The 14768-nt window shown below is 41.9% G+C and overlaps 1 protein-coding gene across 1 annotated transcript in view; it reads left to right on the top strand.

The window, feature by feature from the left end:
• The first annotated feature begins 1135 nt into the window (after window positions 1-1135).
• Window positions 1136-14768, top strand: part of elf1 (E74-like ETS transcription factor 1) — a 264760-nt gene continuing 251127 nt past the window's right edge. The window contains exon 1 of the mRNA XM_080187728.1: window positions 1136-1275. The gene's annotated coding sequence lies outside the window, so the exon portion shown is untranslated. The remainder of the gene's footprint in view (window positions 1276-14768) is intronic.

Here is a 14768-nt window from a genome sequence, read left to right as displayed (position 1 = left end):
CTCAATCACTCCAATCCCCTCAATCCCTAACATCCCTCAATCACTCCAATCCCCTCAATCCCTAACATCCCTCAATCACTCCAATCCCCTCAATCCCTAACATCCCTCAATCACTCCAATCCCCTCAATCCCTAACATCCCTCAATCATTTCAAACCCCCTCAATCATCCAAACCTGACTCAATCCCCCCAACCCTTTTGGCTTCAACCACCCCACCTCCCCCAACTCCCCTCCCAGCCACTGCACCCTCCCATCGACCCCCCCCCCCAAACCTTCCACTTCATTCCAGTCCTTTCTAAATGAAGTCCTGCACACTTTAATCTCGTGTGCTTTCCGAAAGTGAAATGGATTTTGAACTCCCCTCCTCCCCATGTTTTTCCTCCACCCTATCTGAGCTCCAGATTACAACCAGGGGTTTCTTTCGCTGTTCTCTTCCCCTCTCCACCCCATGAACGGTAATGAACAGACACGATAACCTCTCATTTCCTGCAACTCATCAAAAACGTTTTCATGCTATATCCTCCTTTCCATTTCTCCACTCCCATCTTTCCTTTTTACTCCCTAAGTGTCCACCTCTTTCAAAGAGACTGCCATCTATACATTATAGAGTCATACAGTGGAAAAGAGCCCGTTTGGCTCATCGAATCTGCACCAACCCCACTTTCCAGCACTTGGTCCACAGTGTTGAATGTTCTGACATTTCAAGTACTCATCCAAGTACTTTTTAAAGGTTGTGAAGTTTCCCACCACTCTGCTACCCTCCCCTCCAAATCCCCTGCCCCTCACCTTAAAATTATGCACACATAATATACATCTGTAACTCAGAGGAGTTATATTGTCACTGTTGATAGGATAGATATCTTTTAATTGCTTTACTTAGGAAGACAACTTTCTTCCTGGTTGGAAAAGCATTTTATATTTAAACCCTGTCAGACTGGAAAGCAATGTCGTGTAAGCCTATTTGTGTGTGTATGAGATAATTACAGATCTGGAGCCAGTAAAAATGTTATTTCATTTTCATCCCACGCGAAGCTTGGAGACTATCCCTTAAGTCAGCAATTGGCCACTGTTATGGAAAAAATGTGATTCTCCCTGAGCCAATGGCAAGGGCGAAAATCGAGTTAGGAAATCCCCAAACATTCAGGAGTTTTAGGTGGAGAGTTGCGATCGAGTGTGGAGGAGACAGGCGGATGGTGAGGGGGAACTTTGCTTCATTCATCAGCATTGAGTCGTCCAGAGGGCGAAACTCCTCACTCAGTGACCAAGGGACAAATTGTGAGTGAGTTTCCTAACTTTGTTTCTTAGGGAAGAAACTTTTTTACTCCAGGGGGGAAAGAGTCCCAGTTATCACGGAATCATAAGCCTGCGGTTACTGACATCATTCTATTCACTGATTTTTTTCTATTGGGCTCTCTTGTTACCCACTTTACACAGGATTTGTCTTGACCCACGTTGTTTTCTACAGGATAATTTGACCCCTGCAAACACAAGCAGTAAGTGATTTCAAAGTTGAGCGAATTGCGCCATTCAGTGTGGCAACCTTGGACTTGTAACTGGTGGCTTGAAAGCGGCATGTTTGAACTGACCGTGTGAATGCTGCAGTCGGTAACTCAATTCGTATATAAAAAAAACTTCTTCGCTCCTAAACTTGACTGTGGGGATTAAAGGTTGCTTGTCGCCCAGTCATTGTCAAAGCACATGACCTGTTGTAATGAGATCACTAGAGGGGGCAATAATAACCCTGTTGTCTGCCTCTTGTTTGCTGTCCTTGTAATATTCTGCGGGATATCAAAAGTCATTGCTGGTGGCACACCTCCAAGTTGATTAAGGGTACTTACTGGAAATTGAGCGCTCCGCCGTGCTGGGCTGACATTGAGAATCCCTAAAGATGTGTTATTGAATCCCACGTTTATTTAGGACATTTTTACATAAAGCAGGATAATTGTGAGAAGAACAAGATGGGGGCAGGGCCTTCTCCAGAGACCTGTGTTGTGTGCCAATGGTACTTCTGGGAAAATGTATTGTGCAGCTTGAAGAGGGAAATGCTGATGTGGGAAGTAGTTAATGGTAGTCTGCTTATCTTGAAGCAACATTTTGTTTTCCTGTTCATCAATTTGGAATAGCCAGGATTGACTTTTTTATAAACATCATAACTCTCGCCCAATGAATGTTTGTAGTAAATTGCTTCAAAGTCAAGCAGACAAATCATTCAATCCTGGGTGTACCAGTGCTTCAAATCAACATAAATAACTAATAATAACTCGATTCAAAAAATACTGCCTTACCCTCAACTGTGGTTACACGTTGCCCAGATAGCATTAGCAAGAATGACATCATGAGGGCAAGAATCATCATTGTGTTGCCTGCTTCCCTGATGGATAAGTTGAGCTAGCTGATTTTAGGGACGTAGTCAGTCTCGGATTCAAGAGTGTATGGGTAGTGGATCAAACAAAATCCTTCAAAAACTGGAAAATAGTTGCAGCTTGGAGGAATGCAAAACCAAACTGTGCGATATTCAATCTAAAATGTGTTCCCCTATCCCTTGTCTGCCGTGGTAGTATTGAGCTGTTCACTGTGCTCTCTGGCTTGAAGTTCTGAATGAGCGCTGTGTGTGAGATCTGTCCTTTTCTTTGTAACAGCTAAAGGCTTCATTTTATGCTTTAACGTGGTCAATTAATGTGTGAGGGGATGGGGGGGGGTGCAGATGTGGGTGACCTTTACGCAGTGGTCGTGAGCCAGAGAAAACGAGATCAACTTGCATTTTGTTGTCGCCTTTCACAATCCATGCCAGCATTTTACAGCTTTTGTAGTGTAATTGCTGGTGTAATACAGGAAAGACAAGCAGCTCATTTGTGCACAGCAAGCCTCCACATACATAATGTACGGATAATCTGTCTTTCTAAGGTTTGTTGAGGAATAAACGTTGACCAGGACTCTGGTGATAATATTCATACTCTTCTTCCAACTAGTTTCGTGGAATCTTTTATGCCCAACTGGGAAGGCATCTGTTTAATGTCTCACTGGAGTGAGAGGTTAGTGCTGCCTGTTGTCAGGTTCAATTTTGCGCTCCAATATCTGGAGTAGGACCTGAACCCAAAATTGCATTTGTATAGTGCCTTTCACAATGTCAATGCATTGTGCTTTACACCCAATTTGATGCTTCTGAATTTTAGTAACATCTGAAATAATGAAACCCTTGGGAGTGGGACTTGAACCTTTGACCTTCCATCTAAGATGAGAATATTAGCAACAAAATGCGAATTTCCCATAATGTCACTGTATGCAAATAATGTCACCCATACCTTTGGATGAAAGGGTTTGTCTACTCCTGAGGCAAACATAGTTGTCTAGGTTTTGGATAGAATTGGTTTGAAAATAGCATATTAAGACACTCCAAATACATTGGGGCAGCAATTGGATGTCACAGTGATTTGGGCCTGATTGCATTTGTATTCTGTGTATGTTTCATTCTATGCAACAGGTAGATTGTGCAGAAACTACTGGTCTGCTCTGTATAGTCAGCTCATCATGCTGGTTTTTATCTATGCGAGGAATTGACTTAACCAATGGGGAGCTATTGAAGTTCTGAAAGAGCTGTAATTGTGAAGTCTGCCCTCCCCCTTGTAGCAGCTTAATACTTTAATTTTATGTATTAAATTGGTGAGTTAGTATGGGGTTGAAATTAAAGAACCTCATTGGTGTTCAGAAGGATGAAAGGGGATCTAATCGAATAGCGCAGTGGGGTCTGACTCGTTATATGGTTTCAAGAAGGAGATAGACATATTTCTAATTTAAAAACATGTTAAAGGGATATGGGGAACAGGTGGGAGGTGAATCTCAGACCAGAGAGAGATTAGCCAAGATCTGTTTGAATGGCAGAGCTATCTTGAAAGGCTGAATTTGCCTACTTCTGCTCCTAATCCTTATCTTAAGCAGTGGTAGTTAGCCAGAGAAACCTGACTGACTGACTATCACTAATCCTGTGAAAAGATACTGACACTTGAATAATTTGCAAAGGTAGAATTTAGCCAAGTAGATAACTGTTTTTCTTGAAGATACTTGTAGGTGTCAAGCTTGTACACAAATCTGAGGTAGTAGTTTAGAGAAATGATCTACCTCCCAATATAGTTGATTCATCATAGATGATAATGGAAAATGCATCGCTATTTAATTTACAGTTGCTGGCGGCAGGGAAGTATTTGGTTAACAGAAACACCAGTGAAATTGAGATGAATTGCTGTGCCCCCATTAATGCACTGGGTGAGATCAGCTACCTTCATGCAGGATGTTTTTGTGAAGGGGTGGAGAGAGCATGCTGGAGGGGGAGAAACATTTAACACAATGAACAATTTTTTGTTTGTGTACAGAATATTTGGAAGATGCTTATCAGGGGACTGTATCATCTGTAATCTTTGAAGTTTGGTCTGCTCATTGTTATGTGGGATGGGAATGAGACAGATTTGAGGTAAAGGTGGGAAGTTAATTTGTCACATTCTTTTCCTGCTGTTATATAAGTGCTTTTGTGTTTCATTGTGCAATTCAGCAACTGACAAGAAAAAGCATTATAAATGTAATTTACTGAGGTAGCCGCAGTGATAGTGAACGCAATGGTTATAATTTTCCAAATTTTTATATCGTATTATTTTTCAGAATCTCCAAGATTCTAGATGGTCCCGGTGGACCATACTACTGTGATAATACCACTATTCAGGAAGGGGGGAGAGAAAATAGAAGGCTTACAACTCCATTAAGCCTAACATCAGTTGTCGGGAAAATAACAATGTCTGATCATACTTTGATTTTCTAAGTGCAATGTCAGCATGGTTTGACAAAAAGAAAATTGTGCTTCGCAAATTTGTTGAAAGTCCTTTGGGGATGTAACTAGTAGGATGGATAAACGAGTGCTTAGGTTTCCAAAGGTTTCACCAAAATTTTAATACACAAGAATAGGGCTTGAGGCTTTTGCTACCAAATAAACCTGTTGGACTTTAACCTGGTGTTGTGAGTCTTCTTACTGTGCTTACCCCAGCCCAACGCTGGCATCTCCACATCATTGCTTGTACCTGCTATTCCCCGTGCGCACATGCATGCGCGCACACAGCAATGTCACATTGACCAAAGCACGATTGTGACGTCTGGGTAATCTGCCACATTTGTGTTGTTGCTGAATCTTCTGAGCAGCATAAGGGAGCATGGTTGAGATCAAATTAATCTGTTTATGTTAAGGATTAGAAATGACTTAGCAATAGGATGCAGTTGACTGACCTTAGACGAAGAAAGTAGTGGAATGAAGTCCAGTTGCACAAAATAGCAGAGCTTGAATTTACAGGATTATTGACGCTAGTTCAAAGACTGAAAGAGTTATGTTTTGCATGCCACTTGTGAACCTGACTCTGATGGCCTCCTCCACCAAAGCAGCTTTCATGTTGGGCATACTGCCATGATAGTGTCACCAAAACGCAGTAAGCAGATCTTGTGGAATTGGCGCTGAAACTGATCCAGATTAGCCAAGGCTAGCAGCCATGATAAACTGTGTTTAACTGGCTGCCAGTGCGAGTGAGACTGGGATGTTTTCTTTGAGTAGTTGCCTCTTGTATATGATTATTGTTGGGAGTTGATGTCCCAGTGTAAATGTTGCATGGTATATAATCAGCTAGAGAGGGTTGCAGTCACTTGGAATCCACCTCTGCCTATCAGCTAATAAATGTTAGGCACCTTCTAACTGCAACTTGGCGGCAGCTCTGATTGAATGGTAATACTCTTGCTTCTTGAGTCAAAGTTGTGGATTCAAATCCCACTCCAGAGACTTGAGCCCAAAGATTTAGGCTGGCGCCCCAGAGCAGTGCTGAGGGAGGCCTATACTGTTGGAGGTGTCATCTTTCAAAATGTAAATAGTCACAAATCACTATTTGAAGAAAAGCAGACTGCTTTCTCTCTGTCTTGACTAATATTTACCCCTCAAGCTACGTCACCAAACAGATGAACTCATTGCTTGTTAGATCTTGCTGTGTACAAATTGGCTGACACATTCCCTTTATTTGACTACACTTCAAATTATTGCATTATCAGTAAAGCACTTTGGAAGATTGAGCACATTAAAGGTGTTCTATAGGTGCAAGTCTTTCTTTCTCGGCTATCGGTCTTCCAGCCATCGATTCAAACTGTTCTGTAAAGGGCAGCCAGGATTGTATTGCTGGCATTATTTCCAAGTCCTCAGTCAAGTGAAAGGAGTATTGGATTTGAATGTGCTGTGGACATAAATTTCCAGAAGTGACACTATTTAACATAGATCTAGCAAAATCCTATTGCTGTGATAGGCTGGGAATACAGTGTTGGACAAAATTTTCCTTGGTGTTTTCAGATTCTTTATCCTGCATGTAGTGACATTACAGCTACTTCAAAGGTAGGAGCAGGAAAAGGCTATTAAGTCTGTTCTTCCTATTCCAGTATATACTGGCTGATATGTGACCTTTAACCACATATCCACCTTTGCCCCACATTCCTTAATACCGTTACTAAAAAAAACCCATCAATTTTCAGATTTGCAGTTAACAATTGGCCTTGCATTGATTGCTATTTGTAGAAGTAAATTTCTACTACCCTTTGTGTAAAGAGATGTTGACTAATTTTTGTCCTGAAAGATATGGTTCTGATTTTCAGACACTGACCCCCAACTAATAGGAATAGTTACTCTCTATCCACGCTATCAGTTCTCCTTAATATCTTGAATATTGAAGATCATGTCTTAAATTTCTAAATTTCAGGGAATATAACCCTTGTTTGTATAATCTCTCCTGGTAATTTAACCTTTGGAACCCAGCTTTCATTCCCAGAAATCTTTGCTACATTCTACCTGGGCCAAGATATCCTTTGTAGAATGTGGCATCCAGAACTACTTGTTGTTCTCCAGGTGTGACTTAACCAGAACTTTGTATAAATGAAGCACAACTTCTACCTCTTGCACTTTGTCTTCTATGGAGGCCAGAAATCCATTAGCCTTTTGATTATTCCCTGTGCCTGTTTGACACTTTAATGATCTACTCTATGTGGATTCCTGAGACTCTTTGAACGTTCCCTATTTCTGGCTTTTCATTTATTTACTCTGTTCTTTTTTATTTCCAAAGTGGATATGCTCATGTTTGCCTTCATTCAAGCTAGCTTGCCACAGTTTTGCTTATTTGCTTATTCGCTTAATCTAGCGATTTCTTGTAAATTGTACGCTTCCATGCACACTGCTTAAAATGTTCCCTCCCTTTGTGTTATCAGCCAAGTTGGATATGTGGCTTTCGATCCTGTCACTTAAACCATGTATAAATAGGGTGAAAGGCTGTGGTCTTCACATGGTATACCACTACTCGCATCCTAGGAATTAGAGATCCAGTCATGAAGGGCCTGCCTTCTCAACCTTGTCCCTAACCTGAGGTGTGGTGACCCTCAAGTTAAATCACCACCAGTCAGCTCTTCCCTTCAAGGAGATATCTCCCTACCTGTTCCCTATATTACTCTTTCCCCTTTTTTTTGTTGTTAGAAATATAGACCATCTGGGACTGTGGGGATTTTACTTTACCATTGTCCCTACTCTGTGTCTCCTATCAGGCCAGTTAGCAACACAATAACCTGATGCCTGGTGTGTCCTCTTGGAATAATCCGTCATTCCAATTTTGGAATGAATTTGGAGACACAAGGCCCAATTTTAACATGGACTGGGTTTTGAATGAGTTAAAATCTTGTCCAGATTGCTAGTGACTCCACTGAAACCAAGAAATAGAATTTGCTGGAATTTTAATTGGTACAAAACTGCTCTGCAAAATAAAAATCTATGTTGATACCTGAAGAAGAAGCGAAATGTAGGTGGAAACTTTGATCATTCACACGTTATATACTTGATGTCAGGGTTTAATTGAGATGAAGGCAGTGGAGCAGGGTTGGGCCTTTTATGAAGGAAATGCTGAAATAAACAGTGATAAAGAACAGGAACTTGTGGGAGGCAGGTGAAATCTGAGCACTTCACTGACAATACAAGAGCATTTCTACATTCAGCTAGAAAAAGAAAAACAGAAGTGTTTTTGTCCTGAAAAAAAACAGACAAAGGTCATTGTTTTGCACCTGATTAGCACTTCTGTCTTGAATACAATGAGAGATTGTAGCAATTGAAAAGTACAGTTTGCTGAGGTATCTCACCTTCTTGAAATACAAACTAAAATAAATTTACTTCTGATGAAACATCCCTCCTTAGGAACATAAGAATTAGGAGCAGAAATAGGCAAGTTCAGCCTTTCGAGTCTGCTCCACCATTCAATCCTATCATGGCTAATCTCTTCTCTGGTTTTGAATCCACATCCCCACCTGTTCCCCACATCCTTTTTTCCCCTTGAAACAGTTCAATGATTTGGACTCCACTTTGCTATGGGGCAGCAATAGTTCCATAAATTCACCTCTCTTGTGACACGTAGTTCCTCTTCATCTCAGTTTTAAATCGACTACCTCACAACCTACAACTGTTCATTTATTAACAAGAGGAAACATTTGGTCTACGTTTACTTTTATCAATCCCTTTTATATAGCTCGATCAGATCCCCACCTCGTCCTTCTAAAGTTCAGCGAGTACAAGCCCAAACTGGTTAATCTCTCCTCATATGTCAACCCATTCATACCCGGCGTCAACCTGGTGTAAGACTTTTACTGCAGGAAATGGTGGAAACACTCAGCAGATCTGGCAGCATCTATGGAGGGAGAAATGGTTTACATTTCAGCTCAATGACCTTCCATTTGAAATACATCTCTCCATGTTTTTTTTTTCCCTTTCTAATGAAAGTTGTCAACCTCCTGACATCCTTTTAGAGCAAAATAAATTCCTTTTTGAGGCATTGTCACTGTCACACTGCAACTGCCCCTGTTTACACAGATAAAACCGTGTGCTGTGCACTGCAAATAGGAACAACAAGTGTTGACCAGGATGCCATTATTTTATAATCCAAGTTAAATGAACTGTCATTTAAAAGTCTTTTTTTCTGGTCCAGAAAGGTTCCTCAGCCTGACAGTGAGGAAGCTAAACTGATGACAAGACCTTAGTGTTAATATTTTATCTTTTTTTCTTCTTGCCAGCTGTTTAGCTAAATGTCATTCTTTCCAATCACTCGCCCCTTCCCAGGATACTATTTTCCACATTGTCGGGCCCAATACCCTAGTGGTTTGTCCAGTTATCATCATCTCAGAATTTGGCTTAGCAATGAGTGTCTTAAGGGTGGTTAAGAGTCAACAGTAGTGCTGTAAGTCTGAACTAACGTTCAGGTCAGATCAACTCCAACATGACTTCTTGCTTTTGTAACCTATGTCTCGATTGATAAAGGCATATCTCACCTCCCTACTAATATGCCATTCTGTTTTTGGAGATCTGTGGACAAACATGCCAACATTCCTTTGTTCCATAGGACTTCCTAGTGTGCTACCATTCATTGAGTACTTTCTTGTCAAGTTACTCCTTCCAAAGTGTATCATCTCACTTTTCAGGGTTAAATTCCATCTGACCATTTGACCATTCTGCCTATATCTTCTTGTAGTCCAAGACACTCTGCCTTACTGTTAACTACCTGTCCAATCTTTGTGTCCTCCACAAACTTACTAATCCTATCCCTCACATAGTCGTCAATATCATTTATATATATATATATGACAAATAATTGGGGGCCCAACACAGATCCCTGTAGTTCGCCACTGGACACTGGCTTCCAGTCACTAAAGCAGCCTTCTGTCATCATTCTCTGTCTCCTACAACTGAGTCAATTTTGAATCTGCTTTATAAATTACCCTGTATCCCATGTGAATTTAATTTCTTCACCAGTCCCCCATTTGGGACCTTGTCAAAGACTTTGCTGAAATCCATATAAACTACATTGTCTACAGTATCCTCGTCTACACACCTGGTCACCTCTTCAAAAAGTTCAACCAAATTTGTTAGGTGTGAGCTCCCTGTGATGAAGCCATGTTGACTACCCCTGATCAAGCTTTGCCTCTCCAAGTGGAGATAAATGCTCTCTTTCAGAAATGTTTCTAAAAGTTTCCCTACCACTGATGTGAGACTCACTGGTCTGTAATTCCCTGGTTTTTCTCTACTATCCTCCTTAAATAGTGGAACCACATTAGCTGTTCTCCAATCATCCGGCACCTCCCCCATGGCCAGAGAGGAATTGAAATTTTGGGTCAGAGCCCTACAATCTCCTCCCTTGTCACCCACAGCAGCCTAGGGCATAATTCATCTGGACCAGCAAATGTATCCAATTTTAAGGCTGCCAATATCTCCAATACCTTGTCCTTCTCTGTCAGTTTGCTCAAGAGCCTCACAGTCTCTCTGCCTGAATTCCATATAATCATCTGCATTTTTTTTGGTTGGAGACAGATGTTAAATATTCATTCAACACTCAATGTCCTCTAGCTCTGCCCACAGATTGCCCCCTTCACCCCGAATGGGCTATACTCTTTTCTTGGTTATCTTGTGATTTTTCCCACTTTTACCAGCCAGAGCTATCTCATATCCCCTCTTTGCATTCCTCGTTGCTTTCTTAAGCTCCACCCTGCACTTTCTATACCTCACTAATGCCTCCACTGATTTGCTTCCCTTGTACATTTTAAAAGTTTTCCTTTTCCTTCTCATTGTATTCTGGATATCTCTGGTCATCCATGATTCTCTGGGCTTGTTATTCCTACTATCACCCTAGATGGAATATGCTAGGCTTGCCCCCCCCCCCCCCCACTGCTGTTCTGTAGATTTTTCCATTAGTAGCTGTTCTCAGTCTACCTTGTCCAGATTGTGCCTTTTTTTAAAATTAAAATCCACTCTCTCCGAGTCCAAAACTATTATCTTTTTTACAGCTTGTCTACTTTCTTGTCCGTAACAAGCTTAAATAGTACCGCGTTGTAATCACTATTACCAAAATGCTCCCCCACCACCACCACCTCCTCAACCACCTGTTTGGCCTCATTCCCCAGAATCAGGTCCAGCTCAGTTCCCTCCCTATTGGCCCCTCCATGTATTGATTTAAAAAGTTCTCCTGCTCCAGCCAAGCCTTTAACACTATGTATATCATGGTTAATGTTGGGAAAGTTGAAACTGCCTAATATAATCACCCTATTGTTGTTGTTTTTACACACCTTCACAAACTGAGCATATATTTGCCCCTTAATATCTGTCTGATTGTCTGGGGGTTTATAATAAACACCTGACAATATGGCTGCCCTTTTTTTTCATTCATAAATCCTATCCATAAAGTTTCATTCGGTGCCCCCCCCCCCTCCCCCCCCCCCCCCCCCGCCACCTCCAATATATCATCTCTCCTTACTCAGTAACTTACTCCTTAACTAATAACACAATGCCTCCTCCTCCTCTTTTATCTCCTTCACTGTCTTGCCTGATGATTCTATATCCAGGAATGTGAGTTGCCAATCATGTCCTTTCTTCAACCGTGTCTTTGTGATAGCTATTATTTCACACTCCCACGTGGCAACCGTTGCCGTCAACTCGTCTGTTTTACCTGCAGTACTCATGCCGTTCAAAATAGAGGTCATCTAGTCGAGCCTTCCTCCCTTGAGACTTCATACAGTTGCATTCCCTCTGACTTGTTTGCTTTGCTGTATGATTTTCTGCCCTTATTTGCTAACAGTCTGTGTTCCCTCCCCCTGCCAAATTAGTTTAAACTCCTCCCAATAGTCCAGTAACACAATCACTATAGTCCTCGCCTGTTCTCTGAACAGCACAGTAAGAAGTTTCACAACACCAAGTTAAAGTCCAACAGGTTTATTTGGTAGTAAATGCCACAAGCTTTCGGGGCTCCACCCCTTCATCAGGTGAGTGGAGAGTTCTGATCACAAACAGAGTTCTGATCATATAAAGGCACACACAGTTTACAGAATATTGATTAGAATGCGAGTCTTTACAGCTAGTCAGCTAATCAAATCTTAAAGATGCAGACAATGTGAGTGGAGATCGGATTAAGCATCGGTTAAAGAGATGTGTATTGTCTCCAGACAGGACAGTAAGTGAGATGTAGCTAATCCAGGCAAGTCATGGGGGTTACAGATAGTGTGACATGAACCCAAGATCCCGGTTGAGGCCGTCCTTGTGTGCGGAACTTGGCTATCAGCTTCAGCTCAGCGATTCTGCGTTGTCGTATTTTTTTTGATTTGAACAGCACCGCAGGATATTTAATGTCCACCAAGGGTCTTATCCAGAGGATGAACCGTTGACAGTGCAGCATTTCTCTGTCAACCTAGTGAGGACTGACTGGTAAAGATCTACCTAGAAAGAGTTGCTTCCTGCAGAAATGGTTGCTTCTTTGTCATGTCAAAAGTTTCCCTTTTGTTTCTATTTCACTTTGCAGAAAGCAGTCTACTTTCTCTGCTCCAGATTAGCTACTGTCTTATACACACAACCTTTCTATGGGAGTTTGCAAACTGGCAGCAATGAATGAGCATGGTGAGTAGTTGTTTACCTGAAGGCAGCTTTGTGGATTAACACTTTGGGGTTGCAGAGCCAACTCTCTTCTCCTATTTTGGCTTTATCTAAGCCAGTTAACGAGCTATTCTCTGAAAAAGCATAACTTATGCAAGGAACAAATTAGGAACCACTATAGTTCCAGTTGAGAGCTTCTGGATTTGCCTGGAAGTGAGTCTGAAATGAGAGTTCTTGTTCTGAAATAGACATATTGGAAGGGATTTTGCAACTTCACTCGTCCCAAAACTGTAAAATCTCGCCCGAGGTCAATGGGCCTTTCCATTGTCTGCCCCTCACTCCTCCGATTCCTCTGGTGGCCAAGGCCATAAAATCCCACCTACAAATCTTTTACGTAGAAAACCCTCCCTGCGGACATCTAACAATGTCTTTTGACATTAAAATGGGAATAGTTATGTATAAATAGTTCCACTGATGGGCAGAGCTATGGAATCTATCCTATGAAATTGAAAAGCAAACCCAATCTAGGCTAGTGGAATGAAAGCCTTCTGGATGAAATAAATGCAAAATTATTCAGTACTATCTCTTTGTAAAGGTCCAAGGTTCACAACAACCATCTGATTCAGCAAGTGTGGGATGAGATTGATCTGACCCTGTCTCCCTGGTGATTGCCTACAAATTTCTTGCGGTTGACTCTGGATGCAGAAAGTGAAGGGCATAGTGCCCAGCACTGCTGCCTGTCAGTGCCTGGGACCTGGGTTCCATTTCGGTCTTGGGTGCCTGTCTGTGTGGAGTTTCCAGGTGTCTGCATGGGTTTCCTCTGGGTGCTCCAGTTTCCCCCCAGAGTCCAAAGATGTGCAGTTAGGTGGATTAACCATGGTAAAAATGGTGTGGTTACAGGGATGGAGCAGGGATATGGGCCTGGCATAAGATGCTTTTTCATAGAGTTGGTGCAGAGTTGAAGGACTGAATGGCCTCCTGCACTGTAGAAATTTGATTTATTATTGTCACATGTATTAGTATACAGCGAAAAGTATTGTTTCTTGCGTGCTACACAGATGAAGCATACCTTTTATAGAGTAGGAAATGAGAGAGTACAGAATGTAGTATTAGACTCATAGCTAGGATATAGAGAAAGATCAACTTCATGCAGAGTAGCTTCATTCAAAAGTCTGATGGCAGCTGAGAAGAAGCTGTTCTTGAGTCGGTTGGTACGTGACCTCAGACTTTTGTATCTTTTTCCCAATGGAAGAAGGTGGAAAAGAGTATGTCCGGGGTGCGTGGGGTCCTTAATTATGCTGGCTGCTTTTCTGAGGCAGTGGGAAGTATAGACAGAGTCAATGAATGGGAGACTGGTTTGTGTGTTGGATTGGGCTTCATTTGTGACTGGTTTTAAACAATTGTCCCATCAGCACTCATCATATCTTCACCGGAATTCTCCAGTTTAAAAGAAAGGGCATCCAAAGCTAATGTCAAGACTCATGACTGTAACTCTTATGTTCCTCCAGTAGGTATTTCATTCCCCCACTCCTTCCCCATTATGTCGCTTTGAAAACTGACGCTTTCCAGTTGAGCAGTATCTTGACCAGCTCAAATTTTCATCCTTGATTTTAATAGCTTCATCACTCCATCAACCTTTCTACTTCTGTCTTTCTTTCTCCTTTTAGGACACTCCTTGAAACTTGCCTCTTTCACCTTCCCTAATATCTCCATGTAACCTAGGGGGAGGGGAATCACTTTTTATTTGATGCTCCTGTGAAATGCCTTGGATGCCTTACTAAGCTAAAGGTGCTACTTAAGTGCAAGTTGTTGAACCAAAGACTTTCATGATAATCATCTCATGATATCAAGATACTGGAGGGTCAGTAGTGAGCAGAAACCAAACTGGGACAGCCATATAATTGCCGAAGTTACAACAGCAGGTCAGAGGCCGTGAATTCTGTGCCAAGTAACTCACCACCTGATTCCCCAAAGCCTGTCCACCATCTGCAAGGTACAAGTCAGGTGTGTGGTGAAGTACTCTCCAGTTGCCTGAGTGAGTGCAGTTCCAACAACATTCAAGAAAGTCATCACCATTCAGGCCAAAACAGCCTGCCTGAATGGCAGTCCATCCATCACCTTCTATATCTATTCCCTCAATGGCAGCAGAGTTGTAGATGGTCATCGGGACTCCCTTGACAGCGCTTTCCAAACCCACAGCTTCTACCATCTAGAAGGACAAAGGCAGCAGATGCATGGAAACATAACTATGTGTAAGGTCCCTTCCAAGCCACACACCATGCTGAATTGGAATGGTTGCCTGATCAAAATCCTGAAACTCCAT

Source organism: Carcharhinus amblyrhynchos, chromosome 4 (assembly GCF_965287045.1).
Source record: "Carcharhinus amblyrhynchos chromosome 4, sCarAmb.v2.hapA, whole genome shotgun sequence".
NCBI lineage: Eukaryota > Metazoa > Chordata > Chondrichthyes > Carcharhiniformes > Carcharhinidae > Carcharhinus > Carcharhinus amblyrhynchos.
Note: the sequence above shows the minus strand (reverse complement) of the source record. Positions and strands in the feature narration are given on the sequence as shown.